Source organism: Apium graveolens, chromosome 2, assembly GCF_009905375.1.
Source record: "Apium graveolens cultivar Ventura chromosome 2, ASM990537v1, whole genome shotgun sequence".
Taxonomy (NCBI): Eukaryota; Viridiplantae; Streptophyta; class Magnoliopsida; order Apiales; family Apiaceae; genus Apium; species Apium graveolens.
The window spans coordinates 178,481,189-178,496,410 of record NC_133648.1 but is presented as its reverse complement, the minus strand read 5'-3'; positions in this window follow the sequence as shown (position 1 = coordinate 178,496,410).

The window sequence follows — 15,222 nt, the reverse complement described above, 5'->3', positions numbered from 1 at the left end:
AAAATTATATATGTTCAAACATGAAATAAGTTAATGCAAATAGCAAGCTACCACCGCGACAAGAATTCACTTATCAATTATATGCAATTAGCCAAATATAAACTCATACTCTGCACTAATAAAGAAAGAAACTAGACACTGGTTCAAATATTACCCACTCTTTGATTTTTAATAAATTGAAAATTTATTGATTTTACATGAATTTTTATGACACTCATGATTAACGTTACTCCAATTTACTATAAAGTTTTCAGAAACAAATCCAATATTTAAAGTAGTAAAACGGGCCTAGAACAAGACACATAAACCTGACCAGAATATTTACAAATCTAATATTAATACTGGATACAGTAAAACATACACGCAGACAAACTCACAAAAGAACGGCGTTAAGACTACACAACCATATAAGTCATTTCAAACACATCGTTATATGTTCTCATAAGCACATAATCATTCAAGTAATAATGATGTGCGCTTATATCTTACTAAAGTTATAATAATCGAAATAAACCATTAACCAAATATATTCGTTCTCATTTAATATCAAGTGCAAACAAAAGTTTTGTAAACAATTAAACATATAAAACACATAACAAGTATCTTGGCTGCTCGATTTCACAGAAACTAAGTTTGCCTCCGGATTTTTAATAAATTCATAAATAGGTCTGTTATAGTGAATTTTGGTAGAGACTTAGGTGACTCGCATACCTATCTACCTTAAAAATTTCAGATGAAAGTAAGGTGTTTAGCGCCCCTGAACAGAGTCTTCAATATGGCCAACAGACCCTGTCCAGAAATTCTGTACACTTGGCACTAAATAATTGTATCTCAACTTGTACAAGTCTGATAATAACCAAATTTTGCAGACTTATAATTCAAATATAAACCTATAATTATTATGTTTGACCATTAAGCAATTAGGTCTCTAAACGTCTCAAAACAGCCATTCAAAATAGGCCAGTTTCCTTGCAAATGCTGAATTTTCTGCACTTCAATGTTATTAACAACTTTAATCAATTCTTAGCAATTAATTAAACCCATAATCTCTATTAATCCAATCATCAAACACTTAGCATACAACCAAATAATCACATATTAATATCTCAATATTATCAAAACAACAATAAGCATAATTATTGATTAAAACCATAATCTCTATTAATCCAATCATCACAAATAAATGAGTTTAGATTTGAGAAAATCCAAAACCCATTTCTAGATTTCGAATTTACGAATGATACATACATATATACACATACTGCGTGATTTCAGATTTAGTAGTCATGGGTAGGTTGAATTCGAGGTTGGAACCAAGAAAAACGAAAACCCCGACGAGGTGAAGCTTTACTAGAGAGAAGGAGAAAAAAAGTCGGTGAAGAGAAGAGTCGAGAGATGAGCAATGAGCACGGGGGAGAGAAAAGGAATTGGGCCTGTTGTTTTTAAAAGAAAAGAGGTAGGGGCATTCCTGTAATTTGTTAAAGATTTTAACTTACTATTTTTGTAAACACCCCCAGATCCGGGGTCGGGGATCCGGGTCGTCACGGTCTTTCTTTCCACAATATCACTTCACTTAATTAATAATAAATAACCTTATGCTGTGACCCCACACTAACACACACCACAACCCGTTATAGTCTCAGAGATGAAATTTAAATAAGTACAAGTCTTTGAATCCACAATTTAAAAGTTATTACAACCCAAAATGATTACTTGATAAATTTACAGTTAATTGCCATTATCTGCCACAAGTTATAATTATACATAATTGATTCTCAAAAGTAGATGGTCTGATCTACAATAGATCTACCTCTGCAGCTATAGCAGCTACAACATCAACGGGAAGACGCGGGACGCTTCCCACGCGCTTGCGCTGGGTCTACTGGAGTCTGGCCATCTTTCCTAACTGTTGTTGTGTGATGAAAGAAGAAAGCAAGGGTGAGCAGCAAGCCCACCAAAATAATATGTATAATGATTTACAATATATGAGCCTACTCATAATACTCATAAAAGTCTTGGTCAAAAGAAATGAACCAAGTTGATAACTTAATGCGATGAAGTCGCAAAATATTCAGTATATATACATATATACTTTTCAAAATATTGGAAGTCCTCTTCCATGCATAATATACACAAAGTCCTAGTGTGTAACTGTATGAAAAAAAATATCGTTGCAAGGTGATCTCATATATCTAACCTTGTCTCAACGTTTTTCTGAAAATCTTTGTCATACATAAGACAATTATTAATTAGATATAAGTTTAAAAGATGAGGTTACCAAATACCCCAATATACTTATATCTTTCCCAATACTACTTGAACTACCACCGTTCAAGTTATAATCAGTTTCAAAAGTTCATCACATAGATTAGACTACAAGACAAGATTTGAATAGATTCAATCTTTGAAATATTATTGAATAAAATAAAGTTACGAGATACTTTATTTAGTCCCGATATATATATATCCACATATATATATCTCTTAAACATTTCCTGGAACCTCTGTTATGTAAAGTATGAACAGAGTTTGAAACATCCAATGAATTTTGGAAAGGAAAAGAATTTTGGCATAAACCAGATATCTTGCTGATCAGGCAAAGATACCAATAAGTAACCTTTTCTACTGTAGATGGATGAATTCCTCACCGGTCATCACCCTGGCCGCATTAGGACCTCGCGCTAGACCGTTACCCGGCCCCTCACGCGTTGATGGACTGCCACCCAGCCACTTACACATTCATAGACCGTACCCCGGCCTGTCGCTTATGCCGACTCAATTAGATGGGCTTACTTCCCGAACGTTGGGCAAGTAATCAATTCATTTACCAAAACTGCAACCTCGTTGCGAATATAAAATACACCACAGAGCCGGATTCCCCAGGTTTTGAGCGAGTATTTAAATCCCCTTAAAAAGGAATATCTTAAATATAAAAATGCGTTTTGGGATCCGCTCTGACTTTAAAAATCATTTTGAAGACTCGAAAACACTTTAAAGAGTGTTTGGAGTAAAGCTGATTTAATGAAGTAAATCAGTCCCCAGAATATTTAGAAAATGACTGAATATTATTATTTAAATAATATTCCCATAAAGACTAATCTTTTATAAAAATAATTGAAGTAGAAGTATTAAAACTTATAATTGAAACGAGTATTAAATAACCAAAGATATACTTATATGAAAGTATTATCTTTATTTGAATAATCGAAAATAAGTTTGATTATTAACAGTTTATTCTCTAATGAAATAAAGAATATATTTCAGCAAATAATCGGAGTCATAGATCCTCAAATGAATATTCAAATAATATTCATTAAATAATATAAACTGAGTCATAAGCCCTCGAATGAATATTCAAATAATATTCAATAATAATATATAAAAGAGTCATAAGCCCTCGAATGAATATTCAAATAATATTCAATAATAATATAAAAGAGTCATAAGCCCTCGAATAATATTCGAAATAATATTCAAATAAATAAATAAAGTTAAAGTTATCGAATAAACCTTATTCGATTAATAGTTTGGAAAACTATAACCATATATATATATATATATATATATATATATCCATATCCATATATACAAAATCTACTCGGGATCCTCGACTCCCGGTTTTAGAAAATATTTTCACCTTTGGGTCCCTATACTAAGGGTATATGCAAGTTACCGCTATCCTCTAGCATAAGTATTATCAACTGAACCAACAGATATATTTCAAGAATATGAAACAGGCATGCATATATACCATATCACATGCTACAATATATCGCAAGAATTTGCTAAATAACCAATATGCATTTATCGCAAGATCATGCATATACAAATGTATACATCACAACAACAGTATAACGGATAGAATACTTGCCTGAGCGACTGGGGGTTACGAATGGCTCGGGACGAGTCTGGTAACCTATAAACAACAAGTAAGTTGGAATTAAACCAAAATCACTTGTAATTCTATACTTTAACTAACTTAGACTCTAACGCTTGTTTTGCGCTCACTGATTTGCTTAAGTCGCTCGGGTACCCTCGGCTCCACCATTTTTAATAATTTAACCTTTACGAGTTTTAAAGCGATTCCTTCGCGAGTGTCTTACCAACTGCCTAACACACTTACCATAAATGTTTCATACATTAATTAACCCTTTTTGGTCTTTAACCTATGTTTCAAAGTAAGGCGAGGGGAAAAGTTTCGTTCGCGAAACGCCGTTACTTGAAACGGTCGTTTCTCCTAAACCGTGCATCGGAATCGAACGAACTACATATCAAAACGAAGCTCGTAACATGAGCTATCTAAACATCGCAGTGGTCATAATCTAGCAGGGGGTTCTCGGGTCCTAATGTTATGCACAAAAACAGTCCAAAGAAAATCGGACGTTACGACGGCTATGTTTACGCGATTACCAATGTTTAAACTACTCCAATTAACCACCAACCAACTCATAACCATCAATACAACAAAACTTCACCTAAACCATACCACATCAGTCCATAATCTCCAAGGTTTTCAACTCAAACAACCACAATCAAGACCTATGAACTATAATCAAGCTTCAATTACCAAAACACTTCCAAATCAAACCAAACTACTAATAATCACAATCCATGCTTCTCATTTCACAACACCAACCATTAAACTTACTAACAAATAAAGTAAAGGCTAGGGTTTGAAGTTTATACCTTCCTTGGGAGGTGTTAAGTTGCTAGGAAGCCTTAGGGAGCCTCCTACAAGCTTGATCTTTCCAAAGAAATCAAGAACACAAAGTTAGGCTTTGAAGTTTCTAAAAGTCCGATTTAAAGAACTGTAAAAATGAGGGTCTTAACCATGATTATTTGGACGAGACTTGTGAACAAGAGTTGTAGGCCATCTCAATACCTTTCCAATGAGCTATAGAACACAATATTTGAGTGAGAAATGAAGGAGATACAGCAGTTTTAGTGTTCTGATTCTGTTTTGGCCGAGAGCATGAAGAACAATGCCTTGGTTTCTTTTGATTTTGATGAAAAATGATTTGCTTGGCTTGGTTGCTTGGTTTTTGTGCTTGCTTTAGTCAATTACCTTCTTGCCCTTGAATTTGTGTGGTTACAAAGCCACCACACCTCCTTCCTTCCCATGTCATGCTTATGTCACCTTGCACATGTCATAATGCTCCCACTTGTCCACACCTTGTGGTTTGATGATGTCACAATCCCTGGCTTCTTGTACAAGCTTGTCTCTTGGTCACTTATTTGTTTTACGGTTCGCTTATCTTTCGTTCTCGTTTATCGTTTGAGGGATCATACCCGGGATCTTATTACTTAGGTTCCCTTAACCTTTCTCAATATATTATATTCCTTTTATGATCCTCTCCTATAATCCTTTAATTTAAATCCTTTTTATCCTGTTACCTTATACTCAATTCTCTCCGTATCTTGTGAATTTCCGGGAAAAATCAAAGTGTTCGGATTTGGATTCTGACGATCTTTACATACACTTATATCCCATATAAAGTACTAATAAAATCTCAGAATATCCATATCAGAACCCCTACATAGTGTGGCATGAAAAGTTTTCTCATTCAGCAAAAACACTATTCATAAGGGTTTCAAAAATTTCCCAAAAATTGGGGTTATTACAGTCTCCCCTCCTTAAAAGGATTCCGTCCCGGAATCAGATAGAAAGTGAATAGGGATACTCTCTTAGCATTGCACTTTCTAACTCTCGAGTAAATTTTCCCACATTATGGTTCTACCATCAAACTCTTACTAGTTTGATAACCCTTCTCCTAAGCACTCGTTCCTTTTTACTCTATACCCTTCCTGGTTGCTCCATATAGGTTACGTCTGGTTGCATGTCTATGCGCTCATATGCCCCTATTTGTCTGGCATCCGAATTACACTTCCATAACATTGATACGTGGAACACGTTATGAACTTGCTACAGGTTCGGGGGTAGGGCTAGCTCCTATGCTAACTTCCCAAACGTCTTAATATATCCAAGGGTCCAACAAATTGTAGACTTAGCTTTCCTTTCTTTCCGAACCTCATCAATCCTTTTCAAGGGTTTCCAAGGGGATACCTAACATTACTAGGCCCCCTATTTCATACTCTTTGTCCTTTTTTGAGTCAAATCAGCATACCTCTTATGTCCATCTTGGGTTACTACCAGCCGTCCTCTGATTAGATCTATTATATCCCTGGTCCTTTGGACTACTGCGGGTCCGAGCATCTTGCGCTCTACAACTTCATCCTAACATAAGGGAGATCGACATTATCTTCCCTCAAGGATCTCATAAGGTGACACCTCGATAATGACATATGATCTATTGTCGTGATATAACTAAATCCGCGTTAAGTGATCATTCCAAATTCTTTCAAGTCTATTGCACAGACTCTCATTATAGCGTTTAGCATTAGAGCTTTTGCTTCTTAATACCCATTCTTTTCTAGTTCGTAATCGCTACAACCTTCCGTTCCTAATATTATACTAGTTATACTTTTGCTCGTTAGCGTTCTATAACCTTTTAATGACCACGACAACCTTAGTATCACGAATGTGTTTCCATTCCGCATACTACCACTACTTTATTACTCCTTTTTCAGTTGTTTCTATTTTCCAAAATTTGATCAATCAAATAGAAGTAAAGGAATTTGTTGAGAGATCACTATGATCATGAACACTTGTTATATTGCATAGTTAGTACAGAAGGTGGCCAGCCTTTAGTACTTGACAAGCAATTAAACAATAGATGGTATCCTACTAGGCTTCTATCACACAGATAGATAGTCATTCGGCAATACCTCCCCTTCTGGAAGGGTTGTTCTTCTCAGATTACATGAAATGAAAAGAAGAGAAAAGAACGAACTGAAGAGAATTGTATATATAAAATATATATATATATACTGCCACAAAATATCTGGCTTGGAACCTACCTCTGAATTATAGAGGTTTGTCATAGGAGAACAAAACATAACGTATTTATATCAGCATCAAGTATTATAGCATCGTATTTCCCATGCCTAAATATTTCTATTCCGTCCATCATTCTATGGACCCATGCTCTTCTTCGAGCTTATACACAATCACCTTTGAAACTCCCTCGATATCGAAAATCGAATCTGGGATCTCATTCTAGACCTCATCGTTACTAGAATCCATTTCTATACCGCAACCTTCTTCGTATGGGTAATACTACTCTTTATCGATAAGAAGGAATAAATATATCATAGGTAGATAATTGACTTAATTAGTCTATCAATGATAACTTATACACCACCACGACCCGATTAGTGGTACTTACTCTCAACATCCATTCCAATACAACTCTCACGGTTGTAAGTAATCAGCTCATTACTCTCAGAATCATTCCTACATTACTATGGCCCACCGTTGACCTACTGTAGTCATTCGTTTTCCATGAAGTTTAATAGCTAACCATACGGAGTCCATTCATATCATATCGAATTCTTCTAAGGAGGTAACATGATCACCGTTCTTGATTCATGAAGAACACTCCTGATCCTGACGTACATTCATGACGTGAAGCAGATAAAATTGCAGAAGAGTTTCAATCAAAGCAACGATAGCAGGTTAATACCATTCTTAATCATATGCCTTAAATAGAAGACTTAACTCAAAGGTTCGTCTAGTCCTTTTGGAAACATGGTCCTGGCTTATCCCAAGATAGGACCTCCTAAGATAGATAGCCCGTTCATGGCGATTACACGAATTAAACTTTTACCAACTACTATTACGGTTGGGTATTGCACAGTCATCAGAAGGAATGTCAATCTTCCAAACCATAATACAACCTTCACAGTTTTAACCATCATCACTGTATTCCTCTGGCACAAGCGCCTATAATTATCCTCTTACCTTTAAAGTGTCGGCCACCTCTTTGGCCTTTCCTGATATTAAAATTTCCTTATAGTCAATGTCATTTTAACCACCTCCAAATAAATTTTCTACCTTATTTCAATCACTGCTTTTGTGAAGATGTATTCCTTAAAATCTGATGAGTAAAAAAAAATATCACCATTTTTCCATAAGTTATTGCCTCAGTCGTTAGAGGTTAATCACTGTCACGACTGACTCTCAATCATACTTAGAACATCTTTTATCTTAAGTCTTAATTGCCCTGAATAATTTCGACCTTTACTGGTTCGATCCATACTTTCTCGTGGTTTAACACGTGCCCCACTTGGCATCATTATAATTATGTCATATTTCCTTTATCAACATTTTTATTCTTGAGAATTTCGAATATTTCCTTTCTCCTTGTAAAACCTCTAAGGTTATCCTTCAATCGTTCCTCCTGTATTCCCTATATACAGGGCATATCAAATACCATTTACTGATACTAGAACCATTGTCTATATACTTCTGAAAAATTTCTCCACTGATCCTTAAAGGTTATTATTACCTTAATCCTTTCCAATTCATACTGTCAAAACTCATACTATCCCTATTAAGGGTGAAATGCCAACCTTTATGCATTCCCCTAGGATTCGTTTAAGTTACCGATGTTCTATCCTTAATTCCACCTTTAAAAAGGTACAAGCATCCTTCCATGGATAAATAAAGTCATATATCCCTGATAAGGGTATCTTATTCAATCATTTCCACCTCGATAGTCTATACCGAATTTCACAATAGCATCCTTATTCAAGTTAAGGTCAATCCACATGGCCTCCAAAAGATAAAAATGGTTATCCGCTTTTCTTTCCTGATTTGGTAATGATCACATGGATGATCTGGAAGATATTGGTCGTGTTCAACGTGAACTTCTTCTTAATAAATCCTTATTACTTTTGTTGTTTATCTCAACAGTCATCTCAATGTTGGGATATCTTTCATACCTGGCAGTCTCCCTTCCTGGGTATCAAGCCACCGGTCTTACACTTCACATTCTTGAAGGTCACTTCCTTCATCCAATTTTCTTGATTTCTTACTTTCTTGTCTCCTCAGTCTATCCGCGTCTCATTATTTATCCTTCGAACTATCTCAAGGTTTCTTCGAATCCTCCCAACTTACAGGGGATAATATATATGTATCTCTTATGCCCTCAACCATCAATTTTAACTCATGGTGAATCACCCTCATCCTGACGATTACTTACTTTTCTATTTCTATTACTACGAGTCTTTAGGGTTTCCTCATACCCAACTTCCTTATCATTATTTCATGAACTAACACAACATAAGCATTGATTTCAAACATCCCGTCATTCTGGATTCGTATCCTCAGAACGAATCTTGACAACTTTTACAACTTAGATTCATAATTTATCATACTCGTCTGCCTTTGTTCTGACTCTAAAGCTTTTACACTATCTCCTTATCTTTGGGAATTACTTTCCCGAAAACAATTGACTGGACTTAAATCAGTTTATTATAATCTCTTGCTCCGTGCCTTCCTTGGCCTTTCACCAGCAGGTGGTCTCTCTCTTAGGAGGGTGAGTGATAAAAACAGTCTTTTGTGATTCGTCAATCATTTAGAATCTCAAATGATTCCTATATTTCCTTTAGCCAGGCTCTTGCCTCGACTAGGTCAACATGTTCCTTGGAACTCTGAGAGCTTAACGATTTAAAGGTCATGAAAGAATTTCCTGCCGCATTGTCCCCTCAGGGTGGTGGTTGGGGATAATAGTCTAAGTTATGTCTAGACAGGTCCATAAATTGCCATATAGGAGTACCGTCTCGGGTCTCCTTTCCTTACTCGACTTTCTGTTTCCTTAGTATGAAATGTTTCAACCTTCTCCCATAATCGGGGTTATCTTATACATTAAAAACCTTGTTTTCCACTCTATTATGTTATGGGTTCTTTCTTTCTTGATGGCAACCTCCCTGACTATCACACTCTGGGTTTGCCCTAAATCCTATTCCTCAAACTATGGCTCTCATCTAAGTTCTCATCCTTAAGCTCTTGAACTTTCGGAACCCAAATTCTATAGGAATACCTCATTATTCCCTTATCATCTTTCTCAGTATTAATCTCATATTTATTTGTTGGCTCTCTGCCTTCATTCATCACCTTTTTCTGGCACAATATGCTCTTTTCCAATAATTCGGTCTCTATTGCAATCTCAAACAGCTTTTCGGTACCGGCTCCGGTTACCTTCACTACTATTTCCATTTTCTCAAAATCTCTTATCAACTCTCCCAAAAGACATTATCATCTTGAGTCTCTCCTTTTTACTAAGGGCATAAGCCACCATATTGGCTTTCCCCGAATGATAAAGAATCTCCCAATCATAATTCTTGATTAGCTCTAACCGCCTCCTCTGGCATATGTTGAGCTCTTTCTACGTGAAAATGTACTAGAGCACTTATGGCTTAGGTAATTCTCGCACTTCTCTCCATACAAGTAGTGCCTCCAATCTTTAGGGTAAAACTATTACCACGAGCCTAAGCTCATGGGCGGGGATATCGAATTTCATATTACCTTAATTGTCTTGACGCAGACGCGATTATCTTGCTGTGCTATATAAGAAGCACCCTAATTCCTTATGCGAAGCGTCACTTACAAATCACAAAATCTCATTTTCCATCCGGCAACGCCAACATAGGGGCACGTCACCAACCTTTGCTTCAGGTTCTTAAAAGTTGTTCTCGCATTTCTCTGTCCATTCGAACTTCTCAGTCTTACGAGTAAGCCGCGTTAAAGGGGCTACTATCTTTACAAACTTGAACGAACCTCCGGTAGTGATCCGGACCAATCCTACCTCTGGTAGTCGACCTAACCATGGTCATCAATTCATCAGTGGTCCTTTATCCAATCTGTCAGGATCCTCCATGGGATCCTCCTCAACAACTATCCCTTCTAGGACAACATCCTCAACCGCTATATCCTCAATATCAACATCATCCGGTCCTGCTATTAGGACACTCTATCGGATCCACAATCCGATCTCCAATTAGTAATAAAACATCATCGCGCTGTTGCTCCTCAACCTCAGGGTTCGGAGTCCCGCTACCATATACGATAACGAACTACGCTTCCTATCACGATATTTATAAGGGTTCCCATAAGGGTTTTAACTGTCAGTACTACGTTAGGTAGTCCGACTATGAACTTGGCAAGAGTTCTTATTATCTTAGTGAACTTATTATCTTAACGTCCCATCATCTCTGAGGTTTATAACGCTTAGCTCTGATACCATTTCTGTAACACCCCCAGATCCGGGGTCGGGGATCCGGGTCGTCACGGTCTTTCTTTCCACAATATCACTTCACTTAATTAATAATAAATAACCTTATGCTGTGACCCCACACTAACACACACCACAACCCGTTATAGTCTCAGAGATGAAATTTAAATAAGTACAAGTCTTTGAATCCACAATTTAAAAGTTATTACAACCCAAAATGATTACTTGATAAATTTACAGTTAATTGCCATTATCTGCCACAAGTTATAATTATACATAATTGATTCTCAAAAGTAGATGGTCTGATCTACAATAGATCTACCTCTGCAGCTATAGCAGCTACAACATCAACGGGAAGACGCGGGACGCTTCCCACGCGCTTGCGCTGGGTCTGCTGGAGTCTGGCCATCTTTCCTAACTGTTGTTGTGTGATGAAAGAAGAAAGCAAGGGTGAGCAGCAAGCCCACCAAAATAATATGTATAATGATTTACAATATATGAGCCTACTCATAATACTCATGAAAGTCTTGGTCAAAAGAAATGAACCAAGTTGATAACTTAATGCGATGAAGTCGCAAAATATTCAGTATATATACATATATACTTTTCAAAATATTGGAAGTCCTCTTCCATGCATAATATACACAAAGTCCTAGTGTGTAACTGTATGAAAAAAATATCGTTGCAAGGTGATCTCATATATCTAACCTTGTCTCAACGTTTTTCTGAAAATCTTTGTCATACATAAGACAATTATTAATTAGATATAAGTTTAAAAGATGAGGTTACCAAATACCCCAATATACTTATATCTTTCCCAATACTACTTGAACTACCACCGTTCAAGTTATAATCAGTTTCAAAAGTTCATCACATAGATGAGACTACAAGACAAGATTTGAATAGATTCAATCTTTGAAATATTATTGAATGAAATAAAGTTACGAGATACTTTATTTAGTCCCGATATATATATATCCACATATATATATCTCTTAAACATTTCCTGGAACCTCTGTTATGTAAAGTATGAACAGAGTTTGAAACATCCAATGAATTTTGGAAAGGAAAAGAATTTTGGCATAAACCCGATATCTTGCTGATCAGGCAAAGATACCAATAAGTAACCTTTTCTACTGTAGATGGATGAATTCCTCACCGGTCATCACCCTGGCCGCATTAGGACCTCGCGCTAGACCGTACCCCGGCCCCTCACGCGTTGATGGACTGCCACCCAGCCACTTACACAATAATAGACCGTACCCCGGCCTGTCGCTTATGCCGACTCAATGAGATGGGCTTACTTCCCGAACGTTGGGCAAGTAATCAATTCATTTACCAAATCTGCAACCTCGTTGCGAATATAAAATACACCACAGAGCCGGATTCCCCAGGTTTTGAGCGAGTATTTAAATCCCCTTTAAAAAGGAAGATCTTAAATATAAAAATGAGTTTTGGGATCCGCTCTGACTTTTAAAAATCATTTTGAAGACTCGAAAACACTTTAAAGAGTGTTTGGAGTAAGGCTGATTTAATGAAGTAAATCAGTCCCCAGAATATTTAGAAAGACTGAATATTATTATTTAAATAATATTCCCATAAAGAATAATCTTTATAAAAATAATTGAAGTAGAAGTATTAAAATTTATACTTGAAATAACATTAAATAACCAAAGATATACTTTATATGAAAGTATAGCTTTATTTGAATAATCGAAAATAAGTTTGATTATTAGACACATTATACCTCTTAATAAAATAAAGAATATATTACAGCACATAATCGGAGTCATAGATCCTCAAATGAATATTCAAATAATATTCATTAAATAATATAAACTGAGTCATAAGCCCTCAATGAATATTCAAATAATATTCAATAATATATATAAAAAGAGTCATAGCCCTCGAATGAATATCAAATAAGATTCAATAATAATATAAAAAGAGGTCATAGCCCTCGAATAATATTCGAAATAATATTCAAATAAATAAATAAAGTTAAAGTTTATCGATAAAACCTTATTCGATTAATAGTTTGGAAAAAACTATAACCATATAGTATATAAATAATAAATATATATATATATAATATACTCGGGAACATCGACTCCCGTTTAGAAATATGTTCACCTTTTATCCCCTATACTAGGGTATACGCAAGATACCGCTATCCCTCTAGCATAGGTATTATGCAACTATAAGCTTGAAATCAACAGATAGATAACCAGATTACGAAAACAGACATGCATATATACCATATTAGCATGCTCCAATATAGCGCAAAATTTGCTAATAACAATCATGCAATATCACAAGATAATGCATATACATATATTTACATCACAACAACAGTATATCGGGTAGAAAACTTGCCTGAGCGACTGGGGGTTACGAATGGCTCGGGACGAGTCTGGTAAACCTATAACAACAAGTAAGTGGAATTAAACCAAAATCACTTGTAATTCTATACTTTAACTAACTTAGACTCTAACGCTTGTTTTGCGCTCACTGATTTGCTTAAGTCGCTCGGGTACCCTCGCTCCACCATTTTGTAATAATTTAACCTTACGAGTTTAAAGCGATTCCTTCGCGAGTGTCTTACCAACTGCCTAAAACACTTACCATAAATGTTTCATACATTAATTAACCCTTTTTGGTCTTTAACCTATGTTTCAAAGTAAGGCGAGGGGAAAAGTTTCGTTCGCGAAACGCCGTTACTTGAAACGGTCGTTTCTCCTAAACCGTGCATCGGAATCGAACGAACTACATATCAAAACGAAGCTCGTAACATGAGCTATCTAAAATGGCAGTGGTCATAATCTAGCAGGGGGTTCTCGGGTCCTAATGTTATGCACAAAAACAGTCCAAAGAAAATCGGACGTTACGACGGCTATGTTTACGCGATTACCAATGTTTAAACTACTCCAATTAACCACCAACCAACTCATAACCATCAATACAACAAAACTTCACCTAAACCATACCACATCAGTCCATAATCTCCAAGGTTTTCAACTCAAACAACCACAATCAAGACCTATGAACTATAATCAAGCTTCAATTACCAAAACACTTCCAAATCAAACCAAACTACTAATAATCACAATCCATGCTTCTCATTTCACAACACCAACCATTAAACTTACTAACAAATAAATTAAAGGCTAGGGTTTGAAGTTTATACCTTCCTTGGGAGGTGTTAAGTTGCTAGGAAGCCTTAGGGAGCCTCCTACAAGCTTGATCTTTCCAAAGAAATCAAGAACACAAAGTTAGGCTTTGAAGTTTCTAAAAGTCCGATTTAAAGAACTGTAAAAATGAGGGTCTTACCATGATTATATGGACGAGACTTGTGAACAAGAGTTGTAGGCCATCTCAATACCTTTCCAATGAGCTATAGAACACAATATTTGAGTGAGAAATGAAGGAGATACAGCAGTTTTAGTGTTCTGATTCTGTTTTGGCCGAGAGCATGAAGAACAATGCCTTGGTTTCTTTTGATTTTGATGAAAAATGATTTGCTTGGCTTGGTTGCTTGGTTTTTGTGCTTGCTTTAGTCAATTACGCTTACTTGCCCATTGATTTGTGTGGTTACAAAGCATCCACCACACCTCCTTCCTTCCCATGTCAGCTTTTCACCTTGCACATGTCATAATGCTCCCACTTGTCCCACCATTGTGGTTTGATGATGTCACAATCCCTGGCTTCTGTACAAGCTTGCTCTTGGTCACTTATTTGTTTACGTTCGCTTATCTTTCGTTCTCGTTTACGTTTGAGGGATCATACCGGGATCTTTACTTAGGTTCCCTTACCTTCTCAATATATTATATTCCTTTTATGATCCTCTCCTATAATCCTTTAATTTAATCCTTTTTATCCTGTTACCTTATACTCAATTCTCTCCGTATCTTGTGAATTTCCGGGAAAAATCAAAGTGTTCGGATTTGGATTCTGACGATCTTTACATACACTTATATCCCATAAAAAGTACTAATAAAATCTCAGAATATCCATATCAGAACCCCTACATAGTGGTGGCATGAAAAGTTTTGTTCCTCATGCAGCAAAAACACTATTCAAAGGGTTT